The sequence below is a fragment of the Cupressus sempervirens genome, chromosome 5 (assembly GCF_028749045.1).
Source record: "Cupressus sempervirens isolate cs-2001-9-10 chromosome 5, ASM2874904v1, whole genome shotgun sequence".
Lineage (NCBI taxonomy): Eukaryota > Viridiplantae > Streptophyta > Pinopsida > Cupressales > Cupressaceae > Cupressus > Cupressus sempervirens.
In genome coordinates this window covers 718,872,332-718,894,259 of record NC_143122.1, presented here as the reverse complement: position 1 = coordinate 718,894,259, position 21,928 = coordinate 718,872,332, and positions in this window count along the sequence as shown.

Below are 21,928 nucleotides of genomic sequence, written 5' to 3'. Positions count from 1 at the left end.
GTATGTGGTGGTCATGTTCGACTAGCTAATATATGGCATTATATTATGATTGTTAACAAGTGATGTCTCTTTATAGTTTTATATTCTTTTTTTGGCTTTTGTTTACTTTATATTTCCTGGAGGTTAGACCCAAAGAATTCACAAAAAAAGAGATGCAGGAGGTATGTTAGTGTTTTCTCTCTCTTTACTAGACTATGAAATCTTGATATCAATTGGCTAGAGGATCATTTTTAATAGACTTTCTATGAAATTGAGTTGTCATGGCACTTTGGATTATTTAAAATATTTTTTACCTTAGTCTCTATTGATGTGATTTATATACTCCACATTTTTTGTAACTTAACATCATCTTTGCAATCCAACCTTTTTCAAATCTTTTATAATTTCTACATATGTAGTTTATAAGTTTTATTGGCTCAAGAGATCATTAGCAATGTTTATGTGCTTTCATGGGTTCTACTAGTTTTCCTTTTGTGATAGCTACAGTTTTTTAATGTGTTTAGTGCAAGCATTTATTTTGACATTTTTGGATGAGTGGGGAGATCATACCATTTATTTTAATGTGTTTGGTGAAGGCATTTATTTTGACATTTATGATTCTATCTCTTTATAGATTGAATGAGTTACAAATGCAATATTTGATTTTGTAAGACAGATATTTGGATATGTTTGTGAATCAATCTTGTATGGATTGGATGAGTACAATTTTTTATCCAAACAGTGATCCTGATATGATGGTTGATCTGAAGAGAAGTCTATTATAACTTGATAATAAATGAATTATTGATGCAATCGCTATTTATAGCAATCTCTTTATGAATCTGCAAATATGACTATCGCCATCTCTTATTATTGTCCATCTTGTTTATGTGATGATCTTGTTGTGACACTATGTCTGTTTGAGTCTAGATGCACGTCCATTTCTTTATCTTGATAATTATGGATCAATATGACCCTTCCTTGTTATGACAAGGCTCCTTAAGGGCTTGATTATGGTGTGTAAATATGAATAGATGTGATTAATGTCCTTTGAGAAGTAATTTAGTCTTCTTTAATATTTTTTGAGAAGGCATGATGGCAGAAGTCACATCAAACCATTTTTTCTCATACAACAAATCACACTTCTTCATGTAACTTAATCAAACTTGTTAATTTGGTCAACTAATTATATTTCCTTCAATGGAAATCATGGATTCTTTCCTTAATATATGAACTGCTATTGTTTGTTATAAACAAATCATAGCTATGGATTGTCTCTCCTCCTTACACAATATTCCATTATTATCATATTCATTATGTATATCATCTTGATAAGTCAACTGGCCACTTTTATCATTCTACTCAATCCATCCAATTGTAGACTATTGTCCAATGATCAATTGAACTCATCCTAACCTGTGTATTAATTGAAAGCTTGATATATATCAAACTAGATATACAATTGTTACACATATATATACAGATATGCATACAAGTCTATTGAGAATCTCTATTATATTATCTATTGATTAATATCAAGTTGAAGACATCTATTATAGTTCAACATACAAATCAGGGATCAGGTTTAGTATCAATGCCAATATTCTAATATCAGGCTTTCATATGGATGATTACTAATCATCAGGTTGTGCATATTTACCTTTCATATAATTTTTTGTGCATAGTTGTCGAGTTTTTTTATTTACCTTTCATATAACTTGTTGTGCATATTTACCTTTCATCTTGTTGTGCATAGTTGTCAAGTTTACCATTCATATTACTTGTTGTGCATAGTTGTCGAGTTTGCTTACACTATTTAATATATGTTTCTCATCCCACAACTTTTGTATTTTTTATTCACATGTTGTTGAATTTCTCTAAGGGTGAAGCTTGTTTGAGGTAAGTCAACTGTATGCTTGTACTCATTTTCATCTTTAGTTTTACCTTGAGATGTTTTATGCACTGCTGCCATGACAAAAACCTTCTCTCCAAATGAAAGAGTTGAGCAAGACCTATCAGAAACTAAAACAAGAAATGGGTATTATTTTTTGCAGCAAGTAGACGCATTGCCAAATCGCTTGAAACTGGGGATGGATGTAGAGTTGTGTTTAAGAAAAACCCACAAAGAAGAAAGTGCAAGCTAGAAGAAGTAGCCAACAATCTATTTCCTCATAGGGCTATACAGGTAACAGTTAAAGAGAATGCAATGTTACCCCTAATTGGACATTGAAGAACTTCCCAATCTATAGCCCTTAAATCAACAATGTTGACCAAGTCAAGATTAGAAACCTTATTCAACATGCTTTCACTTACTTTTTCTACTTTGGCTTCTACATCAACACTCACATAGGACATAGGAGCCCACAACAAAGATGAAGACCGTCAGTCTGTGGTGCAAGTTAATTAGTGATGAAGTGGACAATGATGAAGTGCCCTCTCCATAGCCCTTACAACCATAATGTCAACCTCCTAGAGATTAGGAACCTTATATTAATTGGTGGCTTTGACCCCAAAAAATTTGGCTACATTTGCATCACACACATAATTGATGGTGCCCTATGCATAAATGTCCATTTGTTCCATGCTATATCAAGCAATTGTTTCTTATCCAAGCCATTTAATTTGCAACCTTTTAAGTCTCTACAAAGATAAAGTTGGAGCGGGAGAATTTTTCTTCTTAATGGTCTCCTCTAATTGTAAAGTATCCATTCCATTATCTGTTGAACTAGATATGTTGTGTTTTTTGAATAGATAATGGAATGGATGCTTTACAATCAGAGGACACCTTTGAGAAGAAAAATTCTCCTGCTCCAACTTTATCTCTGCAGAGATTTAAAAGGTTACAAATTAAATGGCTTGGATAAGAAACAATTGCTTGATATAGCATTAAAAAAAAATTGACCAAACATTGGTGGAAATTTTGACCAATTCTTGATAGTTTTTTACCAAGAATTGGTCAAAATTTCCACCAATTATTTAAAAAAATCGACCAAACATAGGTGGAAATTTCGACCAATTCTTGATAGTTTTTTACCAAGAGTTGGTCAAAATTTTCACCAATCATAAAAAAAAATTGACCAAACATTGGTGAAATTTTTGACCAATTCTTGATAGTTTTCTACCAAGAATTAGTCAAAATTTCCACCAATTCTTTAAAAAAATTGACCAAACATTGGTCAAAATTTTGACCAACAATAACAAATCACAACTAGAAAAAATTAAACAATTTTGACGAATGTATTGGTCAAAATTTTGAACAACCTGCAGGTTGGTCAAAATTTTGACCAAACTTCGTTAAAAATTGAGTTCAAATTTACTAGTGAACCCTAAGTTGCCAAAGTCTTTTTAAAGAGGATAAATCATAAACTATCTATGTTGTGAGGAGAATAGTTGGCATGCACAAACAAAGCAGTCATGGTGGCTAAGGAGTTATGAAATGAGATTGCATTGCAGAATCAGTTAAGAGCGAAATTGAGGAAAGGAAAAGGATATAGCAAAGAGACTTTTGATCAAGAAGGATTGAAGATACATCATTTTAGAGGTGATATGTTATCAAGAAATCAAGTGCTAAGTGGAAGATCAATGATAAGACATTCTAACAAGTGATTTCTTTCAAAACCTCTTAATATAGTAGTCCTAACAAGCTATATGAAATCCTTTAACAGGGTGCTTACTTAATTGTAATTTAAAGACCTTTAACCAAGCACACTTCTAACAGGGTGTTGAAATCCTTTAACAAGGCAGACCTTTCATAGGGTAATCATGTTTATGGTCAAAATATTGTAACCTTCATTGGATACACTTTATTACTACAATAGTGAAGATTTGTGGGTGTCATCCCCACCCTAGTTTTACCTTCTCATTGGAGGGTTTCTGGGTGATCACATCCAGTGTTAAATGTGTGAATGTTTACTTGCTTACATGCATTAGATATGCATGCTTTACATGATATTTTAGTTTATTTGATTAAATGTATGAGATGGATGTGTGGTGAAAGTTTTATGGGTCCTAGTGTAAACTACTAATTCACCCCCCTCTCAAAAGTTTACCTTTCCTATTGTAATTCTAACAATTGGTATTAGAGCCTTATCCTCTAAAAGAGAAGCTTTGGATTATTGAGGAAAGATCTTGAAATGAAAGTCTACAAGTTGAGAAAGATTATTGAGAATTAGGAAATTGAAATACAACTCATTCTACATCAATTGGATGAAGCAAAAGAAGAATTGAAGAAATATTTGAAGAGAAGGAAAGGAATCGCTATTGCAAAGAATGACACACAATACAAAGAGATAAACACCACTAAACTATTTGCTAATGGAGACTCCAATGAATTTGATGAAGCAATTGCAGATCTAATAGAAAAGAACAAAGCCCAAGCTAAAGAAATTAGAAATCTCAAATTAGAGCAAGAGTCACAAGCCATACTACTATGTGAGGGGATTGAACAGAAGAAGAAAGCTATGTAAGAGAAAGCCATGATTGAAGAAGACAAAACAATTCTAAGCAATAGACTAGAAGAGAAGTAAATAGAGCTAACCAAGATTTCCAATATGCAATTGGATACTCTAAGTCAATGATGAATGCCAACTATCAATTGAATTTCAAGGACATTGAGATAACTACATTGAAATTGCAGAATGAACAATTGCAGAATGATCTAAAAAGGGAAAAGGAATCTACTAAAACTTTCAACAACCAAATGAAGCCATCAATTGCTTTGAGCAATTGTTGAGATCTCCTAGATCCAATAATGATACATCTGGACTAGAATACACAAGTACTGAAGGAGAGTCATCCAAAAATGTTGAAGAAAGGAACAACAAAGGTAAGAACTCTAAACGTACTTGTCACAATTGTGGTAAGAAAGGGCATACTGCTAATGTGTGCAAGAGAAAGACTGTAAATTAGAATGTCAAATATAAGAACATGGTTCAATGCCAATAGTGCAACAAGCAAGGTTATTAGGCACATGAATGCAGAATCGAGACCATGCATACATAGAGATTTGAAGGATATTGCTACAACTATAAGAAGTATGGACATAGAACTTTTTGAATGTAGATCCAAATCCATGTGGTCATCAAATAGGCAAGAAAAGGTAAGGAATAATGGCGACTCTTATAACTGGGATTATAATACAAGGTATAGCTATCATTATTGTCAAGAATATAGACATTCCTAAGAATTGTATTAGGACACATTTTAGAGGTCACTACAAAAGGTGGTTAAGTCAAACCACATGCTTTAACTGCTTGAAGATTGGTCACATCAGTAGATATTGTCCAAAAAGGTCAAAGGCACCAAGTTGTGAGTTTGATAAAGGCAAAGGCAAGGCAAATGTTGAACACATCAGAGATGTAATGACCAAGACATGGAAGAAAAAGCATGGTTGCAGCACATCAAATGGAGAAGGGGTCACTTCAACCAATGGGATAGGTGATCACACCTCATCAAACTAAGCCTTTAAGAAGTATGTGGGACTGATATATTAAAAGCTATATCACACATTAGTTCCAAGAGGTTTTAGTACTAAAAATATTACATTAGCATGAAAAAGGATGCAAAATGTTGATACGACCCCAAAATAATTCTTCAAGATTTTCATGTTATTTTCAAGTGTGAAACACTTCCTATGTATGTCGAGTGGAATGCTAGAAGATGTTGAGCTAACAGAATGGCTAGTTGATATCAAGCTCGAAGTGGTCACCGAGTGATTGAAATGTCAACGGATTTCGAGTAAATCCAAAATTAGTTTATGTCAAGCTTACAATTGTGTAAGCACTCAGCATTAATTGTAGGTTTCAAAGGGTATTTTATCAATTTTTGACTCATTTTTCATCATTTCAAATTTGAGAAAGAGTGAGAAGAGTAGAAGGTGATCAAAAAAATCATCCAAAGTGATTGTAGAAGATTCAAGCTATGATTCAACATTGTTTCAACTAATCTTACAAGGTACTTATCAAGAGCTAAGCTACGTAGTTTTTATTTTTGTAAACCCTAGTTTCATAGAATGGTGTCCAGTTCAAAGAATGTAGAGGGAAAGGAGGTTTTAAATGTTCATCTAGTGAGTAATGAAGTCAAGTAGCCCATTTTCAAAGCCATTCCTGATATTTCTTAAAAGAAAGACCCCTCAGGTGTGTTATTTATGATACCACCAAACATTTTAATGGTTCAAGATGTTAGAAAATGCTCTAATTGAAAAATTGGTAGCATTGGGGATATGGAGATTAGGGAAGCATACAATAGACTCTGTCGAAATGATCTACTAAAGGAAGAATTCAAAATCGTAGAAAAGAAGGGATTGACATGAGCACTAGATTTCCCAAATGTGTTTAAGATAGAATGGAGAAAGATAGTGCCTAGCCAAATTCATGATAGTTCATTATGGCTCGATAATGGACCTATAAAGACAACTAAGAGAATAATCAATAGGGTTACTAGTTACCCAACCCTACATCAGCCTAAGACACTGAGAGTGATGCTAAAGAGGTCATTGAGAAGAATAGTGGAGCCATGTGGAACAAGAGAGGCATGACCATTGATACAATTACTAATCCATTGATTGAGTTTGCTATCAAGGTGATTTAAAAGAAGTTTTACCAATCTAGTAGATTAAATAGTATGCCCTATATAGTTGTAGATGTGGGATATAAATTTGTAAAGAAAGATTATACATCTGATCTAGCAGAGTTAAAACTACAATAGCTAGTTAAGAACCTTGGAGCCATCAGAAAGACAAAGAGTGCACAATGTAAATTTGGTTCTATATTGATATGCATATTCTTTTATGTGCAAAACACTTTTCCAACTTTTGGAATAGTTTCTTGGAAAGCAAACAAGTCAATAGTAGTGCAGATTGGTGAGTATATTAAGCAATTAGGAGATGATTTTGAATCTATGATGACTAGCTACTTTGAAGACTTCAAACAATCAATGAAGAAGAGAATGAGAATACTAGTATCTCTAGTAGAAAAGCATTATGATGATATTTGTTTTCTAGTAGACGCTAACTATACTTTTGTACAAGCTGCTATACCAAGGGTGAGATTGTTGAGACCCTTAGGTTATGAAATAAATGTGGATGAAGCCTTTGCAGCTATTATAGTCTTACTTTCAAAAGAGGTAGACACAAATTCCAAGGCATTTAGAAATTATGAGTTGGAAAAGTTCAGCATTACCATGGAATTAAAGATAGCTTCTACTATAAAGAAAAAGGAGAAGATAGTGAAGAAGCTAAAAGCTAAATTCAAAGAGGGTGCCGAGCAGGAAGAAGAAGAAGATAAAGAAGAGAATGAAGAGGAAGAAGATTCTCAAGCACATGCACCACTAGCTTTGACACAAGGTATGGGAGAAGACCAGTAGGAAGAGGAGACTAAAGTAGCTGAAGGTACCAAGGTAGAAGAAGTCGAGGAAGAACCTAATCCCACTAAAAAAAAAGAAGAAAAAGGTTAAGGCACAACCTATGGAAAGGGCTAAGAAAATTGTCAAGTCAAGCCAAGCCTATTGCACCTACTAAAAGAGCTACTACACATGCAACAACACAAAAGGCTAAAGAAAAGACCAAACCAGCAGAGAAAGGAGGCCAAGTGCAAAAAAGCCCAAGAAGGAAATATGTGGCACAAGAAGATTCTGATGAGCAAAGAATAGAATCAGATGATAACAGCCAATTTAAAGTGGTCAGTCATAATCCTTTTATCAGATCTTGAAAACCTTTGTGAAAATGTTAAGAATAGTGCAGACTTATCAAGATTTTCACATATAGACTTTGATAATCTTGCTAAAGTAGAAAAATTACAAGTCAAAGAGGCCATATATGCAATGATGGAAAAATTTAAGACTACCCCACTAGAAATTACCAATTTAATGCCTAAGAGTTTATATGACAAAGTTGAGCAAAAATGGAGCTATTGTCTAAACTTGGAAAGACAAATTAGAGAAACATCTTTAGCACAAGTGATGCCTGAACTAAGGCACGGATTGCTAAGGCTATGAAGAAATATGATGTTAAGTTTACACCTAGATATAGAGCCTTTAGCATTTTACAAAATAATATTGAGGATGTAGTTAAGGAGTCCACATAGATGTGGAAGCTCACCTATGGGTTGACTACAGTCAAGAAAGGTGAACAAGAACCCATTGAAGTGAAGGATGATGAAGAAGATGATCATGGTGACATTGTTGAGGAAGGAATAGAGATGCAAATAAATGACAAGGAAATAGCTACGGAAGAGCAGCATGAAGAACAAAGTGTACAAGACACATAATTGCCAAGTGTCAACCCTCAACATGTGACAAGTGAAAACGCTCAAATAGTAACGGTTAAGGATGTTTATAATGTCACAGCTCAGAACATCAATCCCCTCGTAGAGGAAGACCTTAAGAAAATACTTGATTAGACTATACTGCAAGCACAATTATGTACTAATATTGTATTGGTAATTGTGGATGAGCTACAGAAGACAATGATTGATATTAAAAGGGAGAAGGTGAATACACAAGAACCACCTACAATGCCCCCTCAAGTCACTCATGTACAACCTTTGGAAAAAGTACACGATGCAACATCTAAAAAGGTTGAGAAAATTGCAAGGGATATAGTGGAAACACAAACCACTATTGAAGAACAGTAAGGAATAGGTCAGATAGACATATCTGCACCTACAACACAAGATCAAGGTGCATCACAAGTCATTGTGACAAAATGAGGCAAGCCTAAAGAGATAGAGAAGACACCTAGAATGAAGGAGCAAGAAGCTATACAAGCCCTGGTAACCTTACCATCATCCAGAACTCCTTCCACTCAAACTCTTCAGAAGCTGAGCATAGATGCAACCCCATTGCAGATCTCAGTGCTAAGCCCAAGTTCATCAAAAGCTGAAGAGGTAATTCAATATGGAGATGTGAGCCTTGATGAAGAAATAATTTTTCCCAAGTATGATTATGATACAATGACCATAGAAAAAATGGGCATATTCAAGCTCTAGCAAGGAAAAAGCATCAAGAAATGCTTAGAAGGGAGAACAGGAAAAAGCAAGCACTAAAGGATATTAAAGACATCTTTTTAGATGCATTCAGTTTGTTGACTCCAAATGAGACCAAGAAACTAATTGAATAGCTGACAAACATAGTGGAAAAGGTGAGTGATGCTGACCTAGATACAAATGTAAAATTGCTAGAATGGTCAGAAAAGAAATTTCAGAGAAATTTCAATGAAAAGATATCAAGTGACATAGCACTAACACATGTTGCATTGGCAACTAAGGTTGAGGATGTGAAGAAGGTACTTGAGAATATTTTTTCATTGTACACTAAATTGTGTAATCCAACACTCTTCACCTAAGAAACCAGAAATCACATTTTAAGTTTAGAAAGTTAGATAAGTTCATTAGGTGCAAAACTTCCAGTGACACCAGCTCAGAGTGAGAAGCACTTCAGGACATTGCTTCAAACCCAAAGGCAAGTAGCTGCATTTTCAGTAGATGAGGCCAATATAAGGTCCAAATTGATTAGCATTCAGACTACTTTGACCCCCCATATGGAAATTTTGCACAAGGAACTAGGTTATGTTGAAACTCTATTGAAGTAAGACCCCAATCTTTCTACATTAGATGGCCTAGTCCACCTTGTTGTCGAGATGGCCATCCAAATCAAGTCTTTAGATGTACCATGTGAGAACTAGGATGCAGCTCTCAAGATAATTCTAGATGTCCATAAATGCTTTTTGGACAAACACACAATAAGTGTATAGCCCATTGACATAAGTGTCAAAAGGGGGAGGTATATATTTTGGGAGAGATATAAGGCGAATGAGAAATTGGGGAGAACAAGCAAAGGGGGAGATAAGAAGAATGGCAGAAAAAGCAAGAAAAAGGACAGAGTAAAGACAGAATAAGCTAAGGGAAGAGCAAGCACAAAACTTCATAAGTCAAAGAGTATCAGTTGAGGCATATACAAAGTAAAGACAAAATAAGCTAAGGGAAGAGCAAGCACAAAATTGTATGAAGTCAAAGGGTATCAGTTGAGGCATATTTACTCAGCAGGGGTACAAAATTTTGGATATAGAACAAACATATCAACTTAGGGGAAGTTATCAGATTTTGAGGTATCTAAGTTCTTACAAAATTTTGAAATTTTGAAGTTTTGCATATAAGTCAAGTTAGAGATATGATTATGCTCCTAAGGAGAAGGATATTAATGTATACTCAAGTGTTTTTGATACTCATGTCAAAAGGGGAGATTGTTGATATCAGATTGGTTTTGACAAGTGAGTATCAACACACTTAAGTTATTTACTTAGTTCATGCCAAACAAAGAGTACATGTTGTAGGGTATTTTTTAGTAGTGAATATTCGTAATTTTATGAATTTTAAAAAAAAATTGCCATTAATTGGCTAATAATTTAATATTTATTGCAACCTAAATCGCCACATTTTTATTGAATTGAGTTTTTAAATATTTAAAATCGCTCAATAATTTATTTTATTCAAAATTTTAAACTCAAAGATTCACCACAATATTCGATACATGATTAGATTTTATTCACCTAAATATTATACATTATCGAAGAAATTAAAATTAATTCACCAATAATTATCACAATTATTAGTTACTTTAGGGATATATTACCAATATTTAGTGTTCACTATTGATTTAAAACATAATGTAATTATCCTCATAATTTAAATGAGATAAAATATGTTCAATTTTGATTTGTAATATTCCATGACAATTAGCGAACTTCCTATTATTATTGAGATTCACCAATATTTTCTACTAAAAATTTATGATTCCAAAATAATCGCCAATATAAATAATATTTAAAATAAAAAAATTGAGAGATTCACCAATAAAAATAAGTTGGTTTTTCAAAATAATTAGAGATTTGCCAATAATATTTTATTTTTTCTGGAGGGGGGTTTCTTAAAGTTTACCTTGAAATGCTGAGCACAAAGTGTATGTTTTAGAGCATGTCGAGTCAATAGTAAGTGTTGAGCCACTTGTGTACCAAGTCACTCAAGTATCGAGTAGACAGTGTATGCCAAGTAACACAGGAGCCGAGTAAACAATGGATGCTGACTAATACAGATGCTGAGTCATAGCAGAAAGATTAGTATATGTTGAGCATCAGAGACTTCGAACGCCAAGTGACATTTTTTTGACATATTTGTTTGTAATGGCACAAACAACTATGTAAACCATTTTTGAGCCGATTTCAAGATGAAATTCAGTATTTTGGAGATAAGGACGAATCTCAAGTTGGATTCCCTATGCAATTACATGCAACCAATTAGAAAAAGTGAAGGTTTAAGCAAAAACATGGATGAATCACAGTCGTAAATTCATACCTAACCTTAAGTCACCAAAGTCTTTTTAAAGAGTACAAACCCTAAACTATCTATGTTGCGAGGAGAATAGTTTGCATGTGCAAACAGAGCATTCATGGTGGCTAAGGACTTATGAAGTGAGATTGCATTTTGGATTCAGTTAAGAGCATAATAGAGGAAAGGAAAAGGATACAGCAAAGAGACATTTAATCAAGAAGGATCGAAGATACATCAGTTTATAGGTGATCTATTATCAAGAAATCAAGTGCTAACCACAAGATCAATACTGAGACATTCTAACGGGTGATTTCAGTCAAAATCTCTTAACAGAGTAGTCCTAATAGGCTATATGAAATCCTTTAACAAGGTGCTTACTTAATTGTAAGTTAAAGTCCTTTAACCAGGCACACTTCTAACATGGTGTTGAAATCCTTTAACAAGGTAAGATCTAACAGTCTTTGTAAGCCTTTAATAGAGCAGATCTTTCACAGGGTAGATCATGTTTATGGTCAAAACATTGTAACCTTCATTGGATACACTTTATTACTGCAGTAGTGAAGATTTGTGGGTGTCATCCCCACCTCATTTTTACCTTCTCATTGGAGGGTTTATGGGTGATCATATCTGGTGTTAAATGTGTGAATGTTTACTTCCTTACATGCATTAGATATACATTCTTTACATGGTATTTTAGTTTATTTGATTAAATGTATGAGATGGATGTGTAGTGAAAGTTTTATGGGTCCTAGTGTAAACTATTGATTCACGCGCATGCCCCCCGCCCCCCCCCCTGCACACCTCTCAAAAGTTTAGCTTTCCTATTGTTATTCCAACATAATGAAGCTTTGTGTGTGACGTTTAACTCATCTAATCATCTACTAGTAGCATGTCCCACATGTGTCCGTTATATTTCTACAATCTATGTTTGAAAGAGAGATTAGCATTGTTGGAAACTAGAGTTTAGGGAAAATGACACTACTACATAGTTCAATAACATATGTGAGTGGGAATCTCTCATCAATAATATCTTTCACAGGAGTTTTGAAATAGGCCACAAATCTTCATCAAGGTTTAGAAATATCCTTGTTGATGTGCTTGCAAAATGTAGAATTTTAGAGAGTACACTCAAGTTGTTTAATAGAGAACTTCGAAGATAACATAAAGGGACAAAGTGAAATGATGGTCTCATATGGAAGCTCTTAGACAAGTTATTTATATCTATCAAAGCAGATATGCACAAGGCATCTAAGTCAGATATTTTGGTACAAATTATCCCAGTGAACATGTGTTTGAGTATATAATTGGAGAAAAGGCAATTGAAGGTTTGACACAATGTCACACTTATATGTCATTTTATGATAAATGATGGTTTGCAGTTAATCTCATAAGCATGTCTAGGAAAATCAAAAAGCACAGAAAAGGGAGAGATGTATCATTCAAAGAATAGAATTTGATGGGTTTGTACCATGGGTAGCACCTATAATATATCACAACCCACTCCATCACATACCGAATAACTCGGTATTGAACTGCAACCTCGACTAAAACAACTAAGTTATTGCTTAAATTAGATTCAAGCAAAACTAATTTAGGTATGCATTACAACTGATGAAACCGATAATAGAAGTTTTAAAAAAACAGTTACAAATATTGTTAAAAAAAATTAAATGAAAAGATCTCACAGACTATTATAATTGGGGGGTTTTCCTAGGCAGTGAACGGAGGAGAGGGAAAGGCGGGAAGAAAGGCCTCTTAGGTGGAAAAATTTTCTTGCTCGCATGCAAAATGTGTTCAATTCATTGTGGAAAAGAAAGCGCAAGAAATTTCCTCCCAACTTCCATATCTCACCATTTCCACTTCACTCAAGAGTCATTGATGAATAAGTGGCAACCCTATTCACCCCCGATACGCTAACAAAATGGTTTTTGTCATTGTTCTAGTGCTTGTTCAAGGAGATGCGAAAGGGGTTGTTAATACGCTTCTCTGTAGGCCTGTTGATGCAGGTATCGGTACGCTTCTCTTAGGCAATCAAAATTTGGGACAATGGGTGAGCGAGTCTTTGTTATGCTTGCAACCCTCATCGTCATTTGCAGTCTTACATATTCGAAAACTACCCAAACATAGCGTGGGTTTGGAGAATCAAGTAGGGGATTTGAAAAGGTAGTTATTTGAATATATTTTCAATAAGGTCAGAGTAATGAGAATTGGGTGCAGTGGAAAAACACCATCTATAGGAAAGATCTGCGGTTATGGAATATGATCATGGGAAACAGATAGCTGGGAACTAGAGAGTTGGAGAAGAAGGGCAAATGAACTTGAGCTGTTGTTACCGTCGGTCATACCAGGTTCCCATATCTGACATTTTGCATTTAAATTTTATGCTTATCTCTAAAACTCCAATTGAATGTGAGGACCCATCTTGATAATCTTGTTGGTTTGAGTGGCATGTGTTATAAACTTTCATCTTTTCATTTATTCTATCAACTTGTATGCAATTTCACCTATTCCTTGAGGAATCGATTCTAATGGTTGAAAAATCAATGCGCATTTAAACCACAAAACTTCTAGAAAGATGAGGTATGAATGAACGTTGCACCCTGCCTTAGCAAAATTACAGTGAGCTCACTTAATGATACGTGATGTCGATTGATTCTATTTATGGATGCTTGCATGTAATAAGCACCTCTGCATTCCAAATGTTTAGGTCCTCATATAGTGGAAAATTGCAGCCATTATTCCATGGCATTAACTAGAATGGAAGTCTGGCCCTTGAGATGTTCTAATTTAGTTATTGGTGTTGTGTTTGGTAAGGGTTGTGCTAAGGACCTTTTGCAAACATTTTCATTCAAATGTTGATGAAATACCATTGGATGAATAGTCTCTCAATATTGTCTAACTTCTCAATATTGTCTAAGTGTCTGAAGCTCTCTCTTTTGTGCTAAGAAGTTGTAAAATTAATGTAACTTTTGACCATGACCATTTGTGTTGACTATTATTTGAGGCATCGGTGTTGTGAAGGTGTCACGCCAAATACAATTTTTTTGTATAAAATAATTTTCTAAATCTTAATTAAAAGCTTACTTCTTAAAGGAAAAATGACAACCTTCAGTGCACAGACTAAATTCTCTACTAGTGATCTTTCTATAGTGATCTTTCTATAGTGATCTTTCTATAGTAGAATGTAATACATGGTTGTTTGGGCTCTAGATATTGTCAGCCACCAATAAACACAAAGAAACTTATATTAAATAGAACCATTGGTTTTGTTTTTTTGACGAGTATTACAGTCTGAGATTTTCTTCATATAAATAACGTGACAATTAAGAATTATCATCCATGTTGTTGAACTCAAAATATATTGTCTTGCAGTTATCTTACTCCAAGTCTTAGATCTTTTAAGAAATGTGAAGTTCTTCTCTACAATGTGGTTTTTTAAATTGAGATTCTCAGGCACTGAATAAATCTATTACACATCTTATCCTATAATGGAAGGTTTACTTTCATATTTGTGTGATGGATGTTTGGCTGAATTGTAATCAGTATATGCACACCGATGACATTTTCTTTTCAAACCAAGAGGTATAAAATTGAAACAACATTAAACTATAGAGAGTTAGCAAGAGCTATGAGGGTTGTAGATGTAATTCGGTTTTGAAGTGATTGATTGTAATTTTAAAAAGTGTGGTCTTTTGTCTTCCAAGGATATGAATTGGAAATTTTGTTAAATTATACACATTTCAATGAGAAAGTTGTGTATTTCCTTACACTAGTGAAGTGGTGTTGGTAATCTTAAATGAATATTGAAATTATCTTAGCATGTGTATGAAGAATGTCTTTGTATTGTCTACTTAATACAATGTGATTGTGTCATGATATGCTTTCTGTGACAATGTAATATGTGAAAGTTATATTATCTTGCAATAGTTATCCTTGATGATGTGTGATCAACTATGATATTATTGTAGGATAAAATAGGATGGAATAATATTTTGGTTGATGTATTTTTCTACCTGCCAGTAATATGGTCATTAAGCTGCTTTGGGCTGAGTTTTATTATGTATATCTATTTTCTATGTTTGGTCAAAATTCCACTTAGATGGAAAGTATTGAATGAGTAGACCTTTCATTTAGAGGAGAACATGTAGGACAAATATGATCTTATGTGATTAAAAATATTATATAATGGGTGCACCTTGAGCATTATGGATGCACATTTATATTAGGTACTTGACTGGTTTCATGTGAAATAAATAATTATTTTGAGAGGGTTGCCTACATTGGATTAGATATCTAGTAATATTGCACATAGAGATAACTACGTATTGATAGTGTAGCCAATATTTAGATTTATTCTGACATGATTTAATTGAAATGAGTTATAAGTCATTAAGAGAGTGCTTGTACTACCTTACGATTATGAGGTGAAGTCCTAATTTTTGGAAAGAGTTTTCCTTAATGTGTGATATGCCTTCCTAATGGATTTATAAGAAGAAACCTATTAAGCTTAATTAATTTTCCTATGTAAATGATTAAAATATATCATCTTGCATTTGGTTATCAAAATTTGTGTTACTTGTCTTGCAAAGATGTGTTATTTGTCTAGTTGAATTGTAGACAATGTGTTGCACAATTCCATTATTTTTCTTGGTTTTACCTATTTAGTCTCCCTCGATGTCAGGCTGGGTATCTTTCATGTTAGGAAAGATTTCGGGGAAGCTTAAAAACTTTGTGGTAGGGTGGTAAAGCACTCCTACAATATTCTTGCCCTTGTGTTCTTAGATAGGTTATGGAGCTTCTTTCAAAATGGTAACAAAATTATAGTTTCTTTAATATTTGAGCATATATGTATATGTATCATTTTTGTTAAAGTTCATGATAGTTAATCAAATACTGTTGACTGGTCAATATTCCTTAACTTTGACTCAAGTTGAATTTTTCGCATTTTATGGAGATTGCTGACATGGCATTGGTTTTGCAGGGGCTGTCATTACATAATACTTTTAGAAAGTTTCAATATTCAAGATGTTAAAGATGCCAAATATCGAGGAGATTTCTTATTTCTGGATGGGATGTATTAGAATGAAGAAAAGAACTGGAAAACATAGTCTTCATACCATTGAAAATACTTAAAGTCACTCTTTCTAAAATTCAAATTGCTTGTAGATAGATAACTATCCATAGATGTCAATTAATAAAGACACCACCTTTGTATATTTGACTAAGTATGTTGTCAAAGAAAAGTGTGCAAGATTCAATCCTACCATCTTGCAAACCTCTTCATTGTCAAGGGACAACTATGGCAACAAAAGAATAGGAAGACTAATCAGATATAGATATAGTTCAAGAACATGTTCTTGTTATTGAATGAATAAGTCTTTCTAGTATTTCCCCAAGATAAATTATTTTGTCTATCTTTCCAAAATGTATGAGTTTCAAATTGTCTAGGTCAATTCTTTTTGCATAAAAACTTGAGGTAATTAATCTTTTCAAAACATGTAAAAAAGAGCTAGATATTAACCCATAAAGGACATAGTTATATAGTAAAGTTTGTAACAAGGCTTATGTAATGTAATAGGGGAAGAACATTTTTCAAGGGGAAACTATGGAGAAGTTTAGAGAAACTTTTGATCTAATATGTTGTACTCAAGCTTTTTGAACCTGTATATTTGCAAAGAGAACGCATTTTGTTCGTATGTTAAGATGTGTTACAAACTTATTATTGCCAATTTTTCATATGTCAATCTAGTGATATGTTTTTGTATGCATGCATTCCTTTAGTTTATAATCTTAATGACTTTGTAATTGCTAAAGTAATCGTGTCCTGGTACCTAGGCTTGAATATGATAGTAACTTGTCTCCTCGTGTGTTCAGATATGCTATATTTATTTCATTGTTGCATATTGAGACTTGTTATGTGCTAAAAACCACGTTAAAACTCTCGTCCTTAGGAATCTCATATGTTATTTGTATGTCTAGTGTTGAGGTTTCCTTCGTCTCTATCCTTTAGTTTTGCTTTATGTTCTTTTGTACTTGTTGTGAAAAGTATGCAAAAATATCAAATACCTCTATCATATGAGGGAATTGCCCCTCTCAAATACAAAGGAAGATTATAATCTGATAGTGATTTGTTTCAGTTTATCCAACTATTGGAGCATTTGTCACTACGCATAAGGTGAGCATGGTCATTTGTGAAGCACTTGTAGTGAAAAATCTATTTACCAATAGTTTTGTAGTGAAATCTCTGAGTCAGTTTATGGCGGAACCTAAATGTGTGCACTAGATCGATGTAAAGCATGTTTTGAGATACCTCTAAGGCACAATTTATTATAGTTGATGGATTGAAGCTTGAGGAGTTTACTAATGTAGATTGGGCAGATAGTATCGTTAATAGGAAGAGCACCTCAGGGTGCAATTTGAGTTTGGGATCAGGGATTGTCTCTTGGTACAACATAAAACAAAAGTAGTTTCACAAAGTTCTGCAGACGCTTAGTATATAGCATGGCTACATGGGAGGCTATCTAAATTCAAAAACTTTCAGGTGAGCTCCTTGACCATAAGCTAGATCCTATAGTCATTTATTGTGATACTCAAAGTTGCATCAAACTCTACAAGAATCTAGTGTTTCATGACAAGTCCAAGCACATTGAGATAAAGTACCACTTCGTCAAAGATTGTGAAAAAAAGGGACAATGACACTCTCACACATTTCTACAAACAAACAAAGAGCAAACGACAAAGTATTTGGTGAAGAATAAGTTTGTGTTCCTAAAGGATAAATTGGGTGTTGTGTAGAACACCTTCCTCGCTCTGTGTGTGTGTGTGTGTGTGTGTGTGTGTGTGTGTGTGTGTGTGTGTGTGTGTGTGTGTGTGTGTGTGTGTGTGTGTGTGCACGCGCGCGCGCGCGCGAGAGAGAGAGAGAGAGAGAGAGAGAGAGAGAGAGAGAGAGAGAGTTTCTTTTATTTTCTTAAGGTAGGAAAGTGAGGTTTCTTTAAAGCAACTCCAATGGGATGTTTTGCAATAACTATAATATTTTTATTCTTTAATGAGATATTTATGAGTTTGTGAGGTTGTATAAAATCAAGAGTAAATTTATATTATTTAAAGTCAACAAAGGCAATGGAAGTTTATTTTCTTGCAAATTAGGTAAAGAAGTTGGGCTCTATATATGTAAAATTGTTGTAGTGAACTCCATTATATTCTTGAACAGAATGTTTTCACTTAGGTTGAATAGAAGATCCAACATTTACAAGTTTTTCCTCGTAGTGGAGTTTCCTAGGTATTGTATATATGTGATTGGCTTCTATATCCATTATTAGTTTATATTAATCAACCTAAGGTATTGATTGTAAAAAAATAGATAGAGTTTCTTTCTAGAATTTATTGTAATGATCCCTTTTAGGACCTTTACTTGATTTGTTCTAGAACTTCTCTTTCATGGTTTCAAACATACTTAGGTTTTTATATGTAATATTTCAAGAGATCTCTATCATATATATTTTAAGAAATTCTATTCATTTTCCCTATTACTAAGTTTATTCCTAAGATGGTAGAACTATTGTGATCAAATAGAAACAAACTCCAAGAGGCTCCCTCATAAACAAAGCCTATTTTGGGAATCTTCTCCCTACTGTACTCGAATTACTCTATCTTCACAAACTCCCACCTTAAGATACCTTAATAATAGGTAAGACGTGATCTCATATCTACATTCATAATTTGATAGTTCTATAAAATATTTATAAATTTATTACACATAAAAATATAGTATTTATAAAATATATAATATCAATATTTTATATGCATCATGCTACCAATACTAACATCAAATACACATGATTGTACACCATATAACTTATTAAATATATTTACCAATTTATTTAACTACCTTGTTTACCTTACAATAATAATATTAATACACCTCATACTCATTTATAACATAAATAATATATATGACAAAATTCCCTTTTTACTAACTATTTGTTGGTATTGATTTAGTTGTCTTATCTCCTGTTGATGTGGGTACTGAGGCCCATGTTTCTTCTGCAAGGATTTTGGGGGTTAGTAGTGGTGCTACCCCTTTGCCCCTATGGATAATCTTGCAGTTACCTTAGTTCTTCAAGTGTATCTTTGGATTCGCAGTTGGCTCCTGAAAAGGTGAAGGATGGATGGACATAAGTAAAAGGGAAAAAAAAAGTCAAATCCTCCAAACCTTTGTTTGATATGTCTTTACATTCTCAAAAGACTGGACCAAGATGTAAATCTTAATGGCCTTTGGTTTTTTTTGGGCTAGTTTTTAGCCCTCTTGTTGGGAACTTTGGTGTGTCCCTCTAGTTTGTTGGATGGTGTTCCACAGTTGTATTAAGATCCTTCATTGTTAGATCTTTCTGATTTTTTTGTACAAGTTTTTAGGTCCTTTCAAAACCTATTTTTATTTAATCAAAACTATTTATGTTAGTTTTAAAAAGAAATTTTAATAACTTAAATAGCGATAGTAAGAATATACGTACCCTTTTTGACAAAAAATGCCATAAGGTGCTTAACCTTTGTTATTTTCCAAGTGTGCCCCTTCTTATTCAATATTTAATTGCTTTCTAAAACTCATATGGCTCTCTTTTATAGAAAATGTAAATTTAACATTTATTAACCCTTTTATAATCCTTTTCTATAAGACATTGTTGTCCATGTAGGATGATGAATACCTTAAAAGGTGTAGTTTATGGCTTAAATGACTTTGACTTTAATATTCATCTTTCTTATATATCGGCAATTAATTAATTTTCGTTTTTAACTTTTTCTCACTCTTTCTATTTGCCATGTAATATCCAATACACATTTCTTACTTTGTGTGATTTAATATTTATATGTGTTTGATGTGTGTGTTGTAGGAAAAGGGATGTGACCCCTTGAATAGTTTATTTTAAATTTGGGTGGTCCCATTTTATAGATGAGATTAATTTAAATATTACTAGTTTGCAATTCATTGTTGGATAATTATTTATGTCATTATTATTATTTAATATATATGGGGAAGGCCACTCCACACCTTTACCCACACCTCCACCCCCTGATCGCTTTGGATCGCACCCCTAGCCATTTCCACTTCCGCTTTGCTGAGGGTGATGGGGACCTCTTCATTTTCCACCTATGTCGACTCCTCTTGCCTATACGTTTCTCTAAGTGTAACCATGCTTCCTCCATGTTTGATCTCTTGACCACAACCATCTAGGAGTCATCTTTCCTTTCCACCCCCCACCACCCTATCCTTAGATCCAAGCGCCCTATGAACCCCTGGTTTGATGCCGACTGCAAAGCCTTTTACCACTGCTTGACTTTAACCTTTTAGACCTCTCCTTTAGCTATCGCTGATTTGTTGGCATTCCTATTGTCAGTATCTTCATGCAAAGAAACGCGCTTAAATTTCTTCACAATGTAGATCATTATAGATATGTTTCGCCAAGATTTGAAGCTCTTTTGGTGCACCTTGTTCCCACAATATCCACCCCCGCCTTCCTCCATTGACCTGTGCTCCCTCATCTCCCACATCGTCACCCTTTACAACATCCTAGGTCAGCCGCCTCTCCACCTCATCTCACCCCCTCACTGCCATATCATTAGCGCTTCCATCATCTACAAGGCCATCGGAACTTTGAGATGCAATAGAGTTGCTGATGAGTATGGCTTCTAGGTGGAACTACTCAAGCTCGATAGCCCAGTGATTGGCTCCTATCTCACCTATCTCTTTAATAGAGTGGTTTGTACCAATTTTTTAGAGGCTTGGTTGAGGCATGTGATCCATTTGATTTATAAGATGGGGTCAATTTCTAACCCCAACAATTATAGGACCATCATGATTGGGCATACCTTTGCCAAAATTTATGCTACAACACTGAATACTATTCTTTCAGGGGAACTGGACAGGATGAACTACAGGGCTAGAGGTCAAGCTGGTTTCAGAGCGGATTATCATACTATAGATCATATCTTGACCTTATCGATGGTCATTGAGGAGGCTTGTCATCACTCTACGAAAGTCTACTATTGTTTTGTGGACTTTCGTAAGGTGTTTGATTCTGTACATAGAGTAGCCCTTTTTTAGAGGCTCAGAGACATTGGGATATCAAAGATTCTTTTGACGACCATTATGAGACTCTATGAGCGGATTGAGGGAAGACTCAAGACTCCAGCAGGGCTCTTTGATCCTATTCGGAGCACTATCAGGGTGAAGTAGGGGTGCCCCCTCTCCCCCACTCTTTTTGGCATCTACATCGACAAGCTTGAGGGATTTATTAGAGACTCGTCCCTTCTAGGTGATGGTTGTTACTTACATTGGGTTTTAGTCTCCATCCTTCTTTTGTGGATGGTGTGATTCTTCTTGCCTCCTCACCCAAGAGCCTCGAAAGAACTCTTAAGAGCTTAGCCTCCTTTTGTGACTCAAGACAACTTGTGGTTAACTTGGGGAAGACTCAAGTCATGGTCTTCAATTTCTTGAAGACCTCACACTTAACATTTCTACTTCCAAGGTCAAGAGATTGAGATCGCCTCCTCATACACTTACCTCAAGGTAAAGTTCTATGATCCTTGTTTTAGTTTGAGACCCACCATTCAACCCAAGATCAACAAAGGGA